We start from the raw sequence: 20,439 nt of genomic DNA, 5'->3' as shown, positions 1-20,439 counted from the left end.
CTTGCAACAGTTTGCTCAGAATGATGGTTTCCAGCTTCAACCATGTTCCTACAAAGGACATGAATTCAACCTTTTTTTATGGCTACATAGTATTCCATGGTGTATATGTGCCACATTTTCTTAATCCAGTCTAGCATTGATGGACATTTGGGTTGGTTCTAAGTCTTTGCTATTGTGAATACACCACAATAAACATATGTGTGCATGTGTCTTTATAGCAGCATGATTTATAATCCTTTGGGTATATCCTCAGTAACGGGATGGCTGGGTCAAATGGTATTTCTAGTTCTAGGTCCTTGAGGAATTGCCACACCATTTTCCACAATGGTTGAACTAGTTTACAGTCCCACCAACAGTGTAAAAGTGTTCCTATTTCTCCACATCCTCTCCAGCACCTGTTGTTTCCTGACTTTTTAATGATTGCCATTCTAACTGGTGTGAGATGGTATCTCACTGCGGTTTTGATTTGCATTTCCCTGATGACCAGTGATGATAAGCATTTTTTTGTGCGTGTCTGTTGGCTGAATGTCTTCTTTTGAGAAGTGTCTGTTCATATCCTTTGCCCACTTTTTGATGGGGTTGTTTGATTTTTTCTTGTACATTTGTTTAAGTTCTTTGTAGGTTCTGGATATTAGCCCTTTGTCAGATGGGTAGATTGTGAAAATTGTCTCCCATTCTGTAGGTTGCCTGTTCACTCTGATGGTAGTTTGTTTTGCTGTGCAGAAACTCTTTAGTGTCATTAGATGACATTTGTCCATTTTGGCTTTTGTTGCCATTGCTTTTGGTGTTTGTCATGAAGTCCTTGCCCATGCCTATGTCCTGAATGGTATTGCCTAGGTTTTCTTCTAGGGTTTTTATGGTTTTAGGTCTAACATTTAAGTCTTTAATCCATCTTGAATTAATTTTTGTATAAGATGTAAGGAAGGGATCCAGTTTCAGCTTTCTACATATGGCTCGCCAGTTTTCCCAGCACCATTTATTAAATAGAGAATCCTTTCCCCATTTCTTGTTTTCATCAGGTTTGTCAAAGATCAGATGGCTGTAGATATGTGATATTACTTCTGAGGGCTCTATTCTGTTTCATTTGTCTGTATGAATGTAGGAATATCTGTTTTGGTACCAGTACCATGCTGTTTTGGTTACTGTAGCCTTGTAGTATAGTTTGAAGCAGGTAGCGTGATGCCTCTTTTGGCTTAGGATTGTCTTGGCAAGGTGGGCTCTTTTTTGATTCCATATGAACTTTAAAGCAGTTTTTTCCAATTCTGTGAAGAAAGTCATTGATAGCATGATGGGGATGACATTGAATCTATAAATTACTTTGGACAGTATGACCATTTTCATGATATTGATTCTTCCTATGCATGAGCATGAAATGTTCTTCCATTTGTTTGTGTCCTCTTTTATTTCGTTGAGCAGTGGTTTGTAGTTCTCCTTGAAGAGGTCCTTCACATCCCTTGTAAGTTGGATTCCTAGGTATTTTATTCTCTTTGAAGCAATTGTGAATGGAAGTTCATTCATGATTTGCCTCTCTGTTTTTCTGTTACTGGTGTATAAGAATGCTTATGATTTTTGCACATTGATTTTGTATCCTGAGACTTTGCTGAATTTGCTTATCAGCTTAAGGAGATTTCGGGCTGAGATGATTGGGAGTTCTAAATATACAATCATGTCATCTGCAAACAGGAACAATTTGGCTTCCTCTTTTCCTAATTGAATACGCTTTATTTCTTTCTCCTGCCTGATTGCCCTGACCAGAACTTCCAACACTATATTGGATAGGTGGTGAGAGAGGGCATCCCTGTCTTGTGCCAGTTTTCAAAGGAAATGCTTCCAGTTTTTGGCCATTCAGTATGATATTGGCTGTGGGTTTATCATAAATAGCTCTTATTATTTTGAGATACGTCCCATTAATACCTAGCTTATTGAGAGGTTTTAGCATGAAGGGCTGTTGAATTTTGTCAAAGGCCCTTTCTGCATCTATTGAGATAATCACGTGGTTTTTGTCTTTGGTTCTGTTTATATGATGGATTATGTATGTTGAACCAGCCTTACATCCCAGGGATGAAGCCAACTTGATCATGGTGGATAAGCTTTTTAATGTGCTGCTGGATTCAATTTGCCAGTATTTTACTGAGGATTTTGACACTGATGTTCATCAGGGTTATTGGTGTAAAATTCTCTTTTTTTGTTATGTCTCTCCCAGGCTTTGGTATCAGGATGATGCTGGCCTCATAAAATGAGTTAGGGAGGATTCCCTCTTTTTCTATTGATTGGAATTGTCTCAGAAGGAATGGTACCAGCTCCTCTTTGTACCTCTGGTAGAATTCGGCTGTGAATCCATCTGGTCCTGGACTTTTTTTGGTTGGTAGGCTATTAATTATTGCCTCAATTTCACAGCCTGTTATTGGTCTATTCAGGGATTCAACTTCTTCCTGGTTTAGTCTTCGGAGGGTTTATGTGTCCAGGAATTTATCCATTTCTTCTAGGTTTTCTAGTTTATTTGCGTAGAGGTATTTATAGTATTCTCTGATGGTAGTTTGTATTTCTGTGGGATCGGTGGTGGTATCCCCTTTATCATTTCTTACTGTGTCTATTTCATTCTTCTCTCTTTTCTTCTTTAATAGTCTTGTTAGTAGTCTATCAATTTTGTTGATCTTTTCAAAAAACCATCTCCTGGATTCATTGATTTTTGGAAGGTTTTTTTTAATGTCTCTATCTCCTTCATTTCTGCTCTGATCTTCATCGTTTCTTGCCTTCTACTAGCTTTTGAATGCGTTTGCTCGTTCTTTCAATTGTGATGTTAAGGTGTCAATTTTAGATCTTTCCTGCTTTCTCTTGTGGGCATTTAGTGCTATAAATTTCCCTGTACATACTGCTTTACATATGTCCCAGAGATTCTGGTATGTTGTGTCTTTGTTCTCATTGGTTTCAAAGAACATCTTTATTTCTGCCTTCATTTCGTTATGTACCCAGTAGTCATTCAGGAGCAGATTGTTCAGTTTCCATGTAGTTGAGCAGTTTTGAGTGAGTTTCTTAATCCTGAGTTCTAGTTTGATTGCACTATGTTCTGAGAGACAGTTTGTTATAATTTCTGTTCTTGTACATTTGCTGAGGAGTGCTTTACTTCCAACTATGTGGTCAGTTTTGGAATAAGTGCCATGTGGTGCTGAGAAAAATGTATATCCAGTTGATTTGGGGTGGAGAGTTCTGTAGATGTCTATTAGGTCTGCTTGGTGCAGAGCTGAGTTCAATTCCTGGATATCCTTGTTAACTTTCTGTATTGTTTATCTGTTTAATGTCAACAGTGGGATGTTAAAGTCTCCCATTATTATTGTGTAGGAGTGTAAGTCTCTTTGTAGGTCTCTAAGGACTTGCTTTATGAATCTGGGTGCTCCTATACTGGGTGCATATATATTTAGGATAGTTAGCTCTTCTTGTTGAATTGATCCATTTACCATTATGTAATGGCCTTCTTTGTCTCTTTTGATCTTTGTTGGTTTAAAGTCTGTGTTATCAGAGACTAGGATTGCAACCCCTGCTTTTTGTTTGTTTGTTTGTTTGTTTTCTATTTGCTTGGTAGATCTTCCTCCATCCCCTTATTTTGAGCCTATGTGTGTCTCTGTATGTGAGATGGGTCTCCTGAATACAGCAAACTGATAGGTCTTGACTCTTTATCCAATTTGCCAGTCTGTTTCTTTTAATTGGACCATTTAGCCCTTTTACATTTAAGGTTAATAGTATTATATGTGAATTTTATCCTGTTATTATGATGTTAGCTGGTTATTTTGCTCATTAGTTGATGCAGTTTATTCCTAGCATCGATGGTCTTTACAATTTGGCATGTTTTTGCAGTGGCTGCTACCGGTTTTTCCTTTCCATGTTTAGTGCTTCCTTCAGGAGCTCTTGTAAGGCAGGCCTGGTGGTAACAAAATCTCTCAGCATTTGCTTGTCTGTAAAGAATTTTATTTCTCCTTCACTTATGAAGCTTAGTTTGGCTGGATATGAAATTCTGGGTTGAAAATTCTTTTCTTTAATAATGCTGAATATTGTCCTCCACTCTCTTCTGGCTTGTAGAGTTTCTGCCAAGAGATCCACGGTTAGTCTGGTGGGCTTCCCTTTGTGGGTAACCCAACCTTTCTCTCTGGCTGCCCTTAACATTTTTTCCTTCATTTCAACTTTGGTGGATCTGATAATTATGTGTCTTGGAGTTGCTCTTCTTGAGGAGTATCTCTGTGGCATTCTCTGTATTTCTGAATTTGAATGTTGGCCTGCCTTGCTCAGTTGGGGAAATTCTCCTGGATAACATCCTGAAGAGTGTTTTCCCACTTGGTTCTATTCTCCCCATCATTTTCAGCTACACCAATCAGACGTAGATTTGGTATTTTCACATAATCCCACATTTCTTGGAGGCTTTGTTCATTTCTTTTTACTATTTTCTCTCTAAACTTCTCTTCTTGCTTCATTTCATTCATTTGTTCTTCAATCACTGATACCCTTTCTTTCACTTGATCGAATCAGCTGCTGAGGTTTGTGCATGCATCATGTAGTTCTTGTACCATGTTTTTCCCCTCCATCAGGTCATTTAAGGTTTTCTCTACACTGTTTATTCTAGTTAGCCATTCGTCTATTCTTTTTTCAAGGTTTTTAGCTTCTTTGCGATGGGTTCGAACATCCTCCTTTAGTTCGGAGAAATTTATTATTACTGATCGTCTGAATCCTTCTTCTCTCAACTTGTCAAATTCATTCTCCGTCCAGCTTTGTTTCATTGCTGGAGAGGAGCTCCGTTCCTTTGGAGGAGAAGAGGTGCTCTGATTTTTAGAATTTTCAGGTTTTCTGCTCTGGTTTCTCCCCATCTTTGTGGTTTTATCTACCTTTGGTCTTTGATGATGGTGACATACAGATGGGGTTTTGGTGTGGATGTCCTTCCTGCTTGTTAGTTTTCCTTCTAACAGTCAGGACCCTCAGCTGCAGGTCTGTTGGAGTTTGCTGGAGGTCCACTCCAGACCCTGTTTGCCTGGGTATCACCAGCAGAGGCTGCACAACTGCAAATATTGCAGAGTGGTAAATGTTGCTGCCTGGTCCTTCTTCTGGAAGCTTCGTCTTAGAGGGGCACCCAGCTGTACGTGCTGTCAGTCAGCTGCTACTGGGAGGTGTCTCCCAGTCAGGCTACCTGGGGTTCAGGGACCCACTTGAGGAGGCAGTCTGTCCGTTCTCAGGTCTCAAACTCTGTGCTCGGAGAAACACTACTCTCTTCAAAGCTGTCAGACAGGGACATTTATGCCTGCAGAAGTTTGTGCTGCTTTTTGTTCAGCTATACCCTGCCCCCAGAGTTGGAGTCTACAGAGGAAAGTAGGCCTCCTTGAGCTGTGGTGGGCTCCACCCAGTTTGAGCTTCCTGGCCTGTTTGTTTAACTACTCAAGCCTCAGCAATGGCAGACACCCCTCCCCCAGCCTGGCTGCCACCTTGCAGTTCAATCTCAGATGGCTGTGCTAGCAGTGAGCAAGGCTCCATGGGTGTGCGACCCTCTGAGCCAGGTGTGGGATATAATCTCCTGGTGTGCCATTTGCTAAGACTGTTGGAAAAGCACAGTATTAGGGTGGGAGTGTCCCGATTTTCCAGGTACCATCTGTCACGGATTCCCTTGGCTAATAAAGGGAATGCCCCTATCCCTTGCACTTCCCAGGTGAGGTAATGCCCTGCCCTGCTTTGGCTCACACTCCATGGGCTGCACCCACTGTCCAACAAGCCCCAGTGAGATGAACCCGGTACCTCAGTTGGAAATGCAGAAATCACCCGTTTTCTGCATTGCTCATGCTGGGAGCTGTAGACTGGAGCTCTTCCTATTTGGCCATCTTGGAACCTCCCTTAATGTCAGTTTTTTTCTTTTGTCTCATTGTTCTAGCTAGAAATTTCAGTGTTATGTTGAATAACAGTAGTAAAAATGGGCATCCTTGTTGTATTCCAGATCTTAGAGGAAAGATGTTCAGTTTTTCCCCATTCAGCATGATACTAGCTGTGAGTCTGTCATGTATGGCTTTTATTATGTTGAAATATGTTCTTTCTATACCCACCAGCTGAGATTTTTAAAATGTCTTTAATATTTATTGGTTCTGATGGATTTTTGTTTGTTTATTTATTTTTTGCTGTCTAACATCTAAACTACCTTCCTGTTTGAAGAATTTTCTGTTGTATTAGTCTTGGCCAGAGGCAGAGCCTGTCTTCCATTATAATAGCTGAAATGATCAAACATATGCATTCCTCTACCTATTAACATCCAGGACCTGGGAAAATGCTATGTTTTCAGCAAAGGAGGGCCTCTTGCCTAGTATTTTAAACCTAGAGCAAATTAGCAAAGAATCAAGGAAGTATACATAGAGTTTTGTTTTGTTTTTCTATATATGGCAATGGTACAAGAAAGAGCATCAAGTATCTAGTGACTGCAATGTCTAGTGATAGCATGGTATCCTCTCCAGTTATAGCATCATTTTTATCTTTAAAGTTTTAAAAAATTCACTGCTGCATTCAGTGAGCTAATCTTTTATAGTTGACCCTTGAATAACATGAGTTTGAACTGGGTACAGTTTTTTTCAACCAAACTCAGATTGAAAATACATTATTTGGCTGGGTACGATGGCTCACACCTATAATCCCAGCACTTTGGGAGGCCAAAGCAGGCAGATCACCTGAGATGAGGAGTTTGAAACCAGCCTGGCCAACGTGGTGAAACCAGTCTCTACTAAAAATGCAAAAATTACCTGGGCATGGTGGCAGGTGCCTGTAATCCCAGCTACTCAGGAGGCTCAGGTAGGAGAATTGCTGGAACCCAGGAGACCGAGGTTACAGTGAGCTGAGATTGTGCCACTGCACTCCAGCCTGCACAGAGTGAGACTTGGTCTCAAAAACAAAAACAAACAAACAAAAAAGAAAATACATTATTTGTGGGATGTGTAACTTGTGTATATGGAGAACATTTTCTTATATGTGAGTTCAGTAGAGCCCACTGCTGGACCTGAGTATGCAAGAATTTGAGTATATGCAGGAGGTCCTGGAACCAATCCCCACGTATACTGAGGGGTAACTGTATTTTGGCTATTTGCATATATATGCATAAGTGAGATTGGCTGGTAACTCTTTTCTTGCCCTATGGTTTTTTTTCAGTTTTTGTAACTGAAATTTCAGTTTTTATAACTGATTTTGTAAGGTAAGCCAAAATCATTTTCTGTTGCTTGAGCAAAGGAACCCTGGCTGACAAAGTGTTCTCTTCAGATCTTGTTTTTGATGTAATTTTGGTAATTCATAATTTTCTATTTGTTTTAAGTAGAAACAAGATTCTGTTTTTTTTTTTTTTTTTAAACTGTCATCTTGACTAGAGGTCACCTGTTTCATAGTGTGTGCGTGTGTGTGTGTTGCCAATACACTAAGTTCCTACCTATGTTTTCATTTTTCAAAATTAATTTGTTATAAAAATTTATTCTTGACTTATTCCTGAAGAGTGGATAGATATTCATAGGTGGTTAGCATTATCTGTAACTGTCCCATAATTACTCTCTGGGCAGAGATCCTCATCTCAGTGTTGAGAAAGTACCCACGCCCTAGAAGAGTGCCTCTGCGCAGCATCTTCACTAATTCAGAGAGGTCCGTGGCGATCTCCTCTGGGAGAGGACTGGGGGTTTCTGTGTGGACAAATGTCCCTAATGACCATATGACTCAAGAGAGATTGTTGCAGACAGGATTTCACAAAGCGGGATTGTTCCCATCAATTCCCTGTTTCCTTCTCCTGTCCTTGTCTTGCCTTTTTCTGGTCAACTTCTCCCCATCCCCAACTCCAAGTCCTGTCTTGGCTTGCTGATTTCTGGGAATTTGGGATCCAAAGTAGAGAGAATGATGCCCAGAGTTTCAGCCCAGGCCAAGACCTAGCTACTCAGGAGACTGAAACAGGAGGATCCCTTGAGCCCTGGAGTTCAAGTCCAGCCTGGGCAACATGGTAGGACCCATCTCAGAAACAGAGAAAGAGAGAGAAAGGGAAAGAGAGAGAAAAGGAGAGAGAAAGAGAGAGGAAAGAGAGAAAGAGATAGAGAATGGATATGAATGATAGAGTAAAAAAGAAGGTAGGAAAGAGAAAAGTGAAAATAAAGCTTCTGAGAAAGGGAGGAGCATCAAGATTTAGAATAGGACCACCAGGTTCCAAGGCAGTGTTAGAATGCAAGCAAGAATGCCCTGCTGAGATGATGGGGAATTATTGCTGTGGGATATGAACTGGATTTCTTTACTGTTCTTCTAAAATACAAGCAATGACTATAATTACCTTTTAATGACCTGATTTCTTCACTTTTTTCTTTAAATGTGCTTAATGTGTAATTCAGCAATATGAGCCCCAGGCTCACTTTTAAGGAGCTGAGCATAGATTGGCTTCTCCTTGGTTGGCACTTTTCATCTCTCACTTGTGCTAGACTTTACAGTGAGGCTCAAGAATTCCAAATACAATGCATCAAGTATTGTTGAAAAAATCTTCTTGTTATTGTTATTGAAATAGGGTCTTGCTTTATTCCCCAGACTGGAGTGCAATGGTAAGAACACAGGTCACTGCAGCCTCAACCTCCTGCGCTCAAGCAATCCTCCCACCTTACTCTCCCAAAGTGCTAGGATTACAGGCATGAGCCACCACACCAGGCTGTTCAGTAATTCTTGAAATATATTTTTTCAGTGGTCATGGAGATTTTCAGAACTTGTATTTCATTGTTTCTTTATTGACGTATATGTGGCATTGTTTCCTAACTACCCCCAATATCCTTTTCCCCTTTCTTCCTTACTAATAAAATTCCCAATGTTTAGGTTGTATCAGTGGTGCAGAAAAAGGATTACATTTTCTAGCTTCCCTTACAGCTAGGTGTAGCCATGTGAGTAAGTTTCAGCAATGGGATCTACATGGAAGTTGTGTGTGGTCCTTCCAGGAAATGTCTTTCAAAGGAGTATCCACCCTTCTTTAGGTCTTCCCATCTTTCTGTTGGTTGAAATGTAGGCACAATGCTTGGAGCTGAGCAGCAAACTTGGACCACAGAGTAAGGAGCCTAATTTTGAGGACTGTGGAAGAACAAAGCAGAAGAATTCTGAATCCTTAATCATTGTAGAGTCACCCTATCAGCTGGGCCTGTTTTCCTATGGCCTTGTTACATGTATAAGAAAATAAATTTTTGTCTTTTAAACCACTGTTTCTTGGGTCTTCTGTTATATGCAGCCAAATCTAGCTCTAAATTGTATATATATAATCAGGTATGCAACCATATATTGTTTAATATGACAAAAAAACACACTTCATTTCTGTTTGTTTGTTATGCATATTGTCTAGTCCTTGGAAACCCCAAAGAATGTGGCATCACAGTTGCAGACTGAATAACTGGAGAACTATTTAAGAGCATAAATGACCAACATGGAGAAACCCTGTCTCTACCAAAAATACAAAAAATTAGCCGGGCATGGTGGTGCATGCCTGTAATCCCAGCTACTCAGGAGGCTGAGGCAGGAGAATCACTTGCACCTGGGAGGTGGAGGTTGTGATGAGCCAAGATTGCCCCATTACACTCCAACCTGGGCAACAAGAGCAAAACTCCGTCTCAAAAAAAAAAAAAAAAAAAAAAAAAAAAAAAAAAAAAAAAAAGAGAGAGTATAAGTGGCAAATGATGCAAGATGATTATTGTTAACACTGATGGGGGCCTAACCAGCAGCAGGAGGGTCCATTCTTCTTATAGAAACTAGATATTTTTCATATATTCACCCACCCCTGTCAACACAGTGCAGGGAAAGCTGACTATGTTAGTCTGTACTTGCATTGCTATAAAGAAATATCTGAGACTGGATAATTTATAAGAAAAGAGGTAGAGGTTAACCTGCAGAGGCTATATAGGTAGTATAGTACTGGCATCTGCTTCTGGGGAGACCTCAGGATGCTTTCACTCATGGCAGAGGGTGAAGTGGGAGCAGGCACAACACATGGCTAGAACAGGTCAAGAGAGAGTGAGGGCAGAGGTGCACACATTTTTTTGTTGTTGTTGTTTTGAGACGGAGTTTCGCTCTTGTTGCCCAAACTGGAGTGCAACGGCACGATCTTGGCTCACTGCAACCTCTGCCTCCTGGGTTCAAGTGATCCTCCTGCCTCAGCATCCTGAGTAGCTGGGATTACAGGCACACACTACCTTGCCTGGCTAATTTTTTGCACTTTTAGTAGACACGGGATTTCACCATCTTTGCCAGGCTGGTCTCGAACTCCACCCACCTTGGCCTCCCAAAGTGCTGGAATTACAGGCATGACCCACTGCGCCTGGCCGCCACACACTTTTAAAGACCAGATCTCATGAGATTTACTATTGTGAAGACAGCATCAAGTCATGAGGGATCTACCCTCATGACCCAAACACCTCCCACCAGGCCCCCTACCTGCTGCATTGGGGATTACAATTCAACATGAGATCTGGGCAGGGACAAGTGTCCAAACTATGTTACTCACCTCATCCCAGCTCTTGGGATGATCTAAGTGTTACCTCATATTTCTGGCAAGAATTTGGTTCATGAATGGCTACATAACCCAAGGTGGGCTACTTAGACTCAAGAAGCAGTTTTCTGGACCTTCTAGGAAAGTTACTTCTCATTTCCTTGGAGAGTTTCTGAAAGGGACCCTTTCTCCCTTTGCTTGGTTATTGCTGTTCAGATCCAAGGCCCAACACTGCTGTAATCATCAGCACAAGCTTGAAGATGATGCTGACACAGAGGACAGCAAAGCCAGTCAAGTCACAAGCACATGGAGTCACAGGCACTGGATTTAATACTTTTGAAGCAGGTTCTACTTCAGGGCTTTCAGTGAGGTGAATCGATCAATTTCCAGGTAAGTGATATTGAATTGGATTCTCTACTACTTGCAGTTAAAAACATTCTAAGCTGACATGACCATATGGTGGAAACAAGCCCTCAACTTGGAGCTGAATACTTGGATTCTGCTCCCAGCCCCACCAACAACTGGCTGTGTGCCCATAAGTAAGTCACTCCACCTCTCTGGGCCTTACCTTCCTTATCTGAAAAGGTAAAGCTTTGGGGCTAGATGAGTGGTTCTCAATCATGGGTAATTCTATTCCCATAAGACATTTGGAAAAATATGGGACATTTTTCATTTTGACAATAATTGTGGAGTCACTACTGACATTTAGTGGGCAGGACACAGCAGTGCAGAATTTCTTCAATGCTTGGAATGATCGCACGTGATGAGAATTTGTCACACCTAACATGCCTCTTGAGACACGGCATTAGATGTTCCTTTTATCTCTTTCTTCACTTATGAATCTGGGGGGTCCTTTATTAATCTCTTTTGATTTGCTGTCTTGCTTTTCTCAATTTGGCTGTCTACATAGAAGCTACAGAACAGGGTTTCCTGGTTTTGGTCCCTAGGATAATATGCAACAGAATTACCCTGAAGAATTGCTAAGAATTCAGATTCCTGGGCCCAGTCTGAAACCTACTGAATCAGCAGCAAGATCTCCAGGTTGGGGCACACTGGGATATGCCTATAGTCCAAGACACTTGGAAGGCTGAGTGAGGAAGGTCTCTTAAGCCCAGGAGTTCAAGTCCAGCCTGGGTAATATAATGAGACCCTGTCCTTAAAAAAACCAAAAACCAAAAAAATGTCCCTAGGTTACCTTTATGTAAGCTGTAATTCACTTTATATATTGTCTACCTAGGCCACAATGCCAACAATGTAAGTTTTTTTTTTAAATAAAAGTCACTGACAACATTGAAAAAATAAAGTATCATTCATCTTGGTAGTATTTGAGTTCTTTACATAAATTATTTTACTTAGCCTCACAGCAACTTCATTTAAATAAGCTGCTATCCCCATTTTACAGAAAAGAAGAACTAAAGAACCAAAGTTCGTATCTTCATTTCATAGGTTAAGAAAAGAGCTACTCTGTCTTTACAAACTAGCAAATGTTAAGGGCTTGGACTTGAGCCCAGATTTGCTTGAGCCCAAAGCCTGACTCATGCCATTATACTCTGCCAGTCCATGCTGTTCCCTGTCTTTGATAATAGCTAGCAAAGACACACACCGGAGAAATGCCCCCACTGCTATTTGCAGCCACACTGTTCACACAAATGATGTACATTAAAATATATGTGACATATGTGATTCAATATACTGAGTATGAATAATATTCAGTTAATAAAACAACATGTACAGTATGATGCCATTTGTTAGCTATATACCAAAATGTTAACAGTAGGAGGGATTACAAAATATATATTTTTAATGTACTGACATAACTCAAGCATGGCAGAAATGGCTGGCTGAAACTCATGTTTCCCTCTTCCTTAGTTTAGAGTTATCACTTGGACACAGAGGTCCAATCAGAGACTACATTTCCCAGCCTCCTTTACATTCAGATCAGAACATATGACTAATTCTCACCAATGCAATGTGAGCAAAAGTGATGTATCATTTCCGGGGTGGGGCTTTGTTTTGTGCTCCCCTCCACCCTCTGTTAGCTGGGTGCAGAGGACTCCAAGGAAACAGAAGCTATTAGACCCTCAACTTGGAAGGAGTCTAGGTTCCTAAATGACAACATGGAGGAAAAGCCACTGTCTGAACTCAACCGTTCAGTTACCAAACTGAACTGTTCAGTTTAGTTACCCACCTGAACTGTTACATGAGCAAGAAATAAACTGTTACCTGAACTGTTACATGAGCAAGAAATAGACTGTTGTGCTATGTCATGGAAATTTGGGATTTATTTGTTATAGCAGCTAGTGTTACCCTACCTAATATGAGTGATACATACTGACAATTACACTTTTAATTTTCTTCTTTTTATGTGTGTGTGATTTTAAAAATAGTAATAAACAACATTTTTGGGATTCAAAGTTGTAGTTACAGCAATGGGTATCCTTACTGGTTTTAACTCTCAAAACTCACGTCATCTAAAGAAAACTGGAGGGATCTACAAAGTAAGGAATAAAAGTCTGGCAGATTGACTAGCTGCCTCTCAACATTTCTTTTTACATGAAAGCTGATCATATATAGAAAGTCATCTAAATAGCCTTGAGTTATTACTGCACCAGAGGGACAAATCAGTGTCAAAAATTTGGAAACTTGCTGCCCAAAATTTTGCTTTTCCTTCAGTCGAATGGCATTTTCCACATAATAAGTACATATGAACATGGGGCGACAGATTGCGAAGTGCTCCTAAGGGTATAAAGAAGAATGGATAAAAGATTTTCCTGTCCTTTGTCATGGTACCTTGCATGGATGAAGCTTAATATAATACCTAATTGGCTACAAAGAATCACAGGGCTTTAGAAAAACTGAATGGAATGGTTATACTGCAGCATCTTATCCAACAACTCATAATGAATTGCAGTAACATAATCCAAAGGCATTGAACATGAAGCTGACTTCACCATGAGGCTGCATGAGAACCCTGAAGAGTGTACGACAGCCACATTGTTGACAGGTTTTAATAAGTTTAAGATTTCATCAAAAATGAAAAAGAAGATGAAATAAAAATTTGTAATTACTTCAACAGAAGAAACCAGAATAGTTTAATTACTTGGAATGAGAATTGAAGTACAAAACAAATATTTGGTGAGAGTTTAGCTATAAATACAGGGGAATATTTATTTTCATAGGCAAGATAAAGATAAAATTATCATATTTTATTTCTCATGTTTCAGTGATTACTGTGTTCTTTGCTTTTAGTGTCTGTGTGATGACAGAGACAGATCTTTGTGGACAGAGGTTTTATTTCAAATGGATCATTCCTGCTTCCTGGCTGTGTCCACACAAAACCAAAATATCTAGATAAGTGGTATCCAGTTGTAAAAATGCCAAATGATGCCAAGGTTTCTGGTATTTCTAAATATCTGAGTGTTGGTACAAATGTTTCCAAATATGTAGATGTAGGCATTGGCAGTTTAGTTGACAAAGCTCAGATAAGTACTAGACTTTCTATTTTTAGCATACTTATTTTTAGCACAAGATTCTACCTATGCTTAGTAATGGATGATAGAGTAACTGCTTCAAATTCTTGTTCCCAGGAAAGGCCCACATATTCAGGGAAGTCTGAGAAAAGCCACTATCCCTTCAGCCTTCTATGGGTACCATTTCCCTGTCACATGAAATCTAGTAAGTCCTGCAAACAGTACTGAGTTATTACTGTCCTAGAGAGGCAAAGTCACAACAAAGATGTTGTGATGACCTAATGGCCATCCTAGTGCTGAGCACTCAGTAAGTACACGAGAAAATCTGGCAATACAGACAATGTTCACAAATTGCCTTTACCACTTCTGTCCACTTATCAGCATCTGAAGCTACATCTTCATATGGATGAATTTCCTGTGTTCCTATCTAAAACCCATCCTTCCACTTTGCACTAGACCACTTTCCCTCTTGCCTACCCAAGATATTGTTCCAACAGTTCTTCTCTCTCCTACATTGGAACGTTTTCTCTCCTTCTTCAGGATCCTTCCCATCTGCAGACACACATGCTGTTGTTTCTCCTGTTCTTCAGCATGCACAGGCACGCAGGCACGGGCACACACTGCACTTTCCTTTGATGAATACTTCCCCAGCTAGCTACTGTCGTACTTGTTTGAGAGCAAAACGCTTTCCAGATATGTCTGTACTCACTGTCTCTAAGCTTTATCCCCTCACTTTCTCTTAAACCCACTCTTATCCACCTTTTAGTTCTACCCATTCCATCAAACCTGCCCTCCTTGGCTGAGGCTGCTGGATCCACCCAACAGTTCTCAGCCCTCATTTTAACTTAATCCCTTAGTAGCATTTGATACTTTGGGTCACTCCCTTCTTGGTCTTCTTTCTGTTTCACTTGTTTTCCAGGACACCAGACCCTTCTAGTTTTCTGCCTACATTAGTGCTTGCTTCTTCTGAGTCTCCTTTGCTGTTTCTTCCTTCCCCTCCAACCTTATTTTATATTTTGCTTTTATAAATGAGGTCTCGCTTTGTTACCTAGGCTGGAGTGCAGTAGTGCAATCATAGCTCACTGCAGCTTTGAACTCCTAGGCTCAAGCAATCCTCCCGCCTCAGCCTCCCTGATAGCTGGGACTACAGGAGCACACCCACTCCCAGCTAAGTTTTTTATTTTTTTGTAGAGATGGAGTCTTGTTTTGTTACCCAGACTGGCCTTGAACTCCTGGCTTCAAGTGATCCTCCTAATTCAGGCTCTCAAAGTACTGAGATTACAGGTGTGAACCACTGCACCTGGCACACACAACCTAGCTGGAGTATCTGAGAGTATAGACATCGGAACTTTTCTTTGCTCGATCTAACTACAGTTTTTTGGAGATTTTATTTAGTGTTACGTATATTTTGAATGTTTGTATCCCCCTCAAATTTAAATATTAAAAACGTAACCATTGGCTGAGCGCAGTGGCTCAAACCTGTAATCACAGCACTTTGGGAGGCTGAGGTGGGCAGATCACCTGAGGTCAGGAGTTCGAGACCAGCCTGACCAACATGGTGAAACCCCCGTCTCTACTAAAAATACAAGAATTAGCTGGGCGTGGTGGTATGCACCTGTAATCCCAGCTACTCAGAAGGCTGAGGCTGGAGAATCACTTGAACCCGGGAGGCAGAGGTTGCAGTAAGCCAAGATTGCACCACTGTACTCCAGCCTAGGCGACAGAGTGAGACTCCATCTCAAAAAAAAAAAAAAAAAAAAAAAGTAATAATCAATTCGATGGTATTATGTGGGGGCATTATGAGACCAAAGCTCTCACTAATGGGATCAGTGCCCTTTAAAAAGAAGCCCTGGAATGTTGCCTGGCCCCTTCTGCCATGTGAGGACACAGTGAGAAGACATCTGTCCATGAAGAAAGCGGGTTCTCCACCAGACCCTGAATCTGCTGGCACCTTGATCTTGGACTTCCCAGCTTTCAGAACCATGAGAAATAAATTTATCTTATTTAGACATATTGTGAGGTATTTTGTAACAGCAACCTGAATGAAGTAGCTTTAAAAACACCATGCTGATGACAATGACTCCTGAATTTATTTCATAATTCCAGCCCTTTCTCCCACACTCCAGAAGTACATCTATTAATATCTCCACTTGGATGTCTAATAGACAAGCTCAACTCCTGATCCCCCATCTCAGTTAAAGGCAACTCCACCCGCCAGGTGGTTTCATCAAAAGCCGTGGAGCGAATCCTGGACTCCTATTCTTTTCACAGCCTACATCCAATTCTGGCTCTGTAAAAATCCCATTGGTGCTACCTTCAAAACATATCCAGTGTCTACTTTTGGCTACCTTCACTACTTCCACCCCGGCTGGTGTCACCATAACTGTGTGTGTGTGTGTGTGTGTGTGTGTTTTGAGATGATCTCTTGCTCTGTCACCCAGGCTGGAGTGCAGTGGCTCCATCATAGCTTACTGCAACCTTGAACTCCTGGTCTCGAGTGATCCTCCCACCTTGGCCTCCCAAAGCACTAGGATCACAGGCATGAACCACCATGCCCAGCTCAATTACTTGATTTTGATGCTCATAATCTATTGTTTGTCTCCTCTCTCGCCTGACTGGAATGTGAGTTCCATGAGGGCCAGAGTCTTCATCTGTTTTGTTCACTGATGTACCACAGGTGGAGAGAACAGAGCATGACATACAGAGGACCCTCAATAAATATTTATCGAATGCATTAAATCAGAAAAATCAGGTTGTAAGATTCTCCTGGTAGTGATGATGATGATGATCATGATGATGCTGATGATAGCTATCTTTTATTGAGCACCTACAATGTGCCATTGACAGGCTATGCACTTAATCTCATTTCATCTGCAAAACAACCACCTGGCATAGATACCTTTATTTACCCTATTTTTCAGATGGAGTCTGAGGCACAGAAAATTTCTGTAATGAGGCTGGTCCAAGTGCAGTGGTGTTTACAACTAATAGATCACAACCAGTTACATATCTCTTTGTTCCTTCTCTATTCCCACTGCTTCACTTGACTAGCCTTTAAAAACATTAAAAAAATTTTAAAAAGAGAGCATTTTTGTAATTTGCCCTAGGTCACCATCACTGGAGGAGGCAGAGCCAAGATTAAACCCAGAGCTGCGTGCTCAACTTCCCCACTATTCTTATGCATTTCTGGAGTGAGTATTAATTGGTGCAGCTTTTCTGGAGGGTAATTTGACCTCAGCTTTAAAAAGGATATGTTCATACCTTTTATTGCAGAGAACTACTGACAGATATTCAAAAAAGTCTTTGCACACCACTGTTAACACAAACAACCAACCAAACAAATAAAAAATCAAGAAGAACCCAAGTTATTCATAGCAGGTACATTCATACAATAGAAAACTATGTAGCTAATGATACAACACTTCAAAAGAATGTAATGACATGGAAAAACCTTCACACCGTGTGGTAAGCAGAAACAAAAGAATAACAAGAAACCAGGACATAAAACTGTATACATGTCATTATCTCCTAATTTAAAAAATTTATGCATAAAAAAACTGGAAGGATGACACCAAAATGTTAATAACGGTTCTTATGATACTGCGATTATGGGTGACTTTTATATTCTTCTGAATAAATTTATGTGTAGTTTTTACAGAAAAAATGATAATAATTATTATTATTTTAGAGATGGAGTCTGGCTCTGTTGCCCAGGGCTGGAGTGCAGTGGTATGATAATAGTTCATGGTAGCCTCCAAACTCCTGGGCTCAAGCAATCCTCCCACCTCAGCCTCCTGGGCAGCTGGGACTGCAGGTGTGTGCCACCATACCTGATTTTTAATTTTTTTTTTTAGAGATAGGGTATCACTTTGTTGCCCAGGCTGGTCTCAAACTTCTGGCTTCAAGCGATCCTCCTGCCTTGGCCTCCCAAAGTGCTGGGATTATAGGCATGAGCTACCATACCCAGCCAAAAAAAAGGTATTTTTAAAAGGAGTGTCTGCTTCAACATTAAAATGTGCTTTTCTATTTATAAAATATGTTAATAAAATTTATTACAAAATTACACATACCTGAATAGCTGAAATAAAAGATTAGATACCCATGAAATATCAAAGGGATCCTAAGAAGTTAGAATGCAACCACTATATTTCAGATATCCAATTTTTTCCAATATATATATCCATATATCAATTTTTCCACATATCAAATTTTTGTATTGCACATCCTCATCTGGATAAAACATACTGAACCATTTCATTTAAGCACACTAGGTTTTCAATGTATTAGTAAGGTTTAGCTTCTCTTTCCCTTTCTTTTGGAGATATATGCCTTAAAAAGATGTCAAGTTCTCTTTAGAGCACTTGGTTCTCTTAACCAGGAGAGAAGTATCTCATTCCATAGCAGAGTGCCTCGACAAGTTGTTTCAAGGACATTGCAAATAAAATGTATTTACACTGTATCATCACATTAAGAAATTACTGTATCAAACACATTCCTAGGCAATACTTACATATAATCTCTCTTTTAACTCCATTCCTGGAGAATTACCTTCTTTACTTGCAAAACATCACCTTTTTTCTCCTGATTGCAAGTCATTCTGAGAGCCATCAGAAACCTATATGGTGCAAGTGAGTACTGTGGGTTTTCTTAACATCAAAAATAAGATCAATGCCTGAATGATTAGTTAACTTACTAAACAAAGAAAGAAAAGGACACCTTTGAATTTGCTCGTAGAACAACTTGAAAGATTAAAAAATGTTAATGTTTCTAGGTTAATAGTCATGCGACTTAAGTGACTTTTAAAATACATAATTCCTGAAGCCCAGATAGAATCTTAACATTCTTGTGGGTTTAAAGATGAAATGTTTCAAAGGATTGGGAGTGAAAGTATTAACAGAGAGGCTATGAAGAGAATGAAAGAGCTGACTGAAGGTGCCACACTGGGGGGAACACACACGCACCAGTGTGCACACATGTGCACAGCCACACACGTGCACGCATGCATACACACACACACACACACGCACACCTGTTCATACAGCTCCTATAGCAAACTGGGCTCAGTTTTGAGAACCTGAATATGAGCCAAATGCCTGCTCAAGGGAATGAGTCCAGTCTAGGTCAACATAGCCCAAGAGACAGCACCAGCTATCGAAGAAAGAACACAGGAGCCATCAACATCGAAACCAGAAACAATGACTGGAGACCTGAATTCCAAACCTGGAATGTAGAATATACAGGAATGGAGAAGCACCTTGTTTTCAGAGAATCCCAGAGCTGAAACACAGGGAATAAGAGGAGAAGAATAATTAACATGTATGAAATCCAGAAATCCCATGGACCAGTGATGACCAGCAAAGGCTGGCCAGGGCTGGAATCCCCGAGGGCCGCTGCCTGTGGCTAGTTTTCCCAGCATACCCTAACCTCTTTCAGTGCTGCCGGGACCTTTGCCCTTCTTGTCTCAGGCCCACACTCCTGCAACCCTTCAGCAGGGAAGAAATGTCTTCCTGGGAGATCCCTCTCCTAGGGTCACGACCTTCAGGGAGCGGTCAGGCCAGACTATCAGGTTTTCTGAGGCCATAGGGAAGGGAAGGCCACCATGCTCTCTCAGAGGCCCCTGAGTGGAGCCCGTGGTGTCTGGCATCTTCACCTTTCTAGTTGGGTATTATCTTATCCACTTTTATTCATGAGGAAATTGAAGCTTACTCTGGGTCATTCAGTTCAAAATTAGCAATATTAGGTTTTAAAATTTCTTCTACTGTTCTCCAAAACTCAGATTCCTTTTTTTTTTTTTTTTTTTTTTCTAGACTGAGTCTCACTCTGTCGCCAGGCTGGAGTGCAGTGGTGCAATCTTGGCTCACTGCAACCTCCACTTCCAGGGTTCAAGCGATTCTCCTGCCTCAGCCTCCTGAGTAGCTGGGACTACCGATATGTGACACTATGCCTAGCTAATTTTTGTATTTTTAGTAGAGACTGGGTTTCACCGTATTGGCCAGGATAGTCTTGATCTCTTGACTTCGTGATCTGCTCGCCTTGGCCTCCCAAAGTTCTGAGATTACAGGCATGAGCCACTGCGCCTGGCCCAAAATTCAGATTCTTTTACTTATGGCATCAGCATCATCAAAAGCACATCAGAGTTCTGCTCCTAATAATAAATGTTTAATTTTTAATGAAATGTGGGTGTTAGACCTTTACTAAGTGCTGGCAGGAATTTCTGACAGAAGCTGATTTTAGAAACCCTGGTTCTTACGTGTCCTCCCTCTCTCTCTTGCTCTGTCCATTCATTCATTCATTCATTCATTCATTATTTATTTATTTATTTATTTATTTATTTATTTATTTATTTATTTTTGAGACAGGGTCTCACTCTTTCACCCAGGCTGGAGTGCAGTGATGTGATCACAGCTCACTGTAGCCTCGACCTCCCAGGCTCAGGTGATCCTCCTTCTACAGCCTCCCGAGTAGCTGGGACCATAAAAATAA

This window comes from Piliocolobus tephrosceles, chromosome 3 (genome assembly GCF_002776525.5).
Source record: "Piliocolobus tephrosceles isolate RC106 chromosome 3, ASM277652v3, whole genome shotgun sequence".
Taxonomy (NCBI): Eukaryota; Metazoa; Chordata; class Mammalia; order Primates; family Cercopithecidae; genus Piliocolobus; species Piliocolobus tephrosceles.
The sequence above is the reverse complement of the archived record's forward strand: the minus strand, read 5'-3'. Positions refer to the sequence as shown.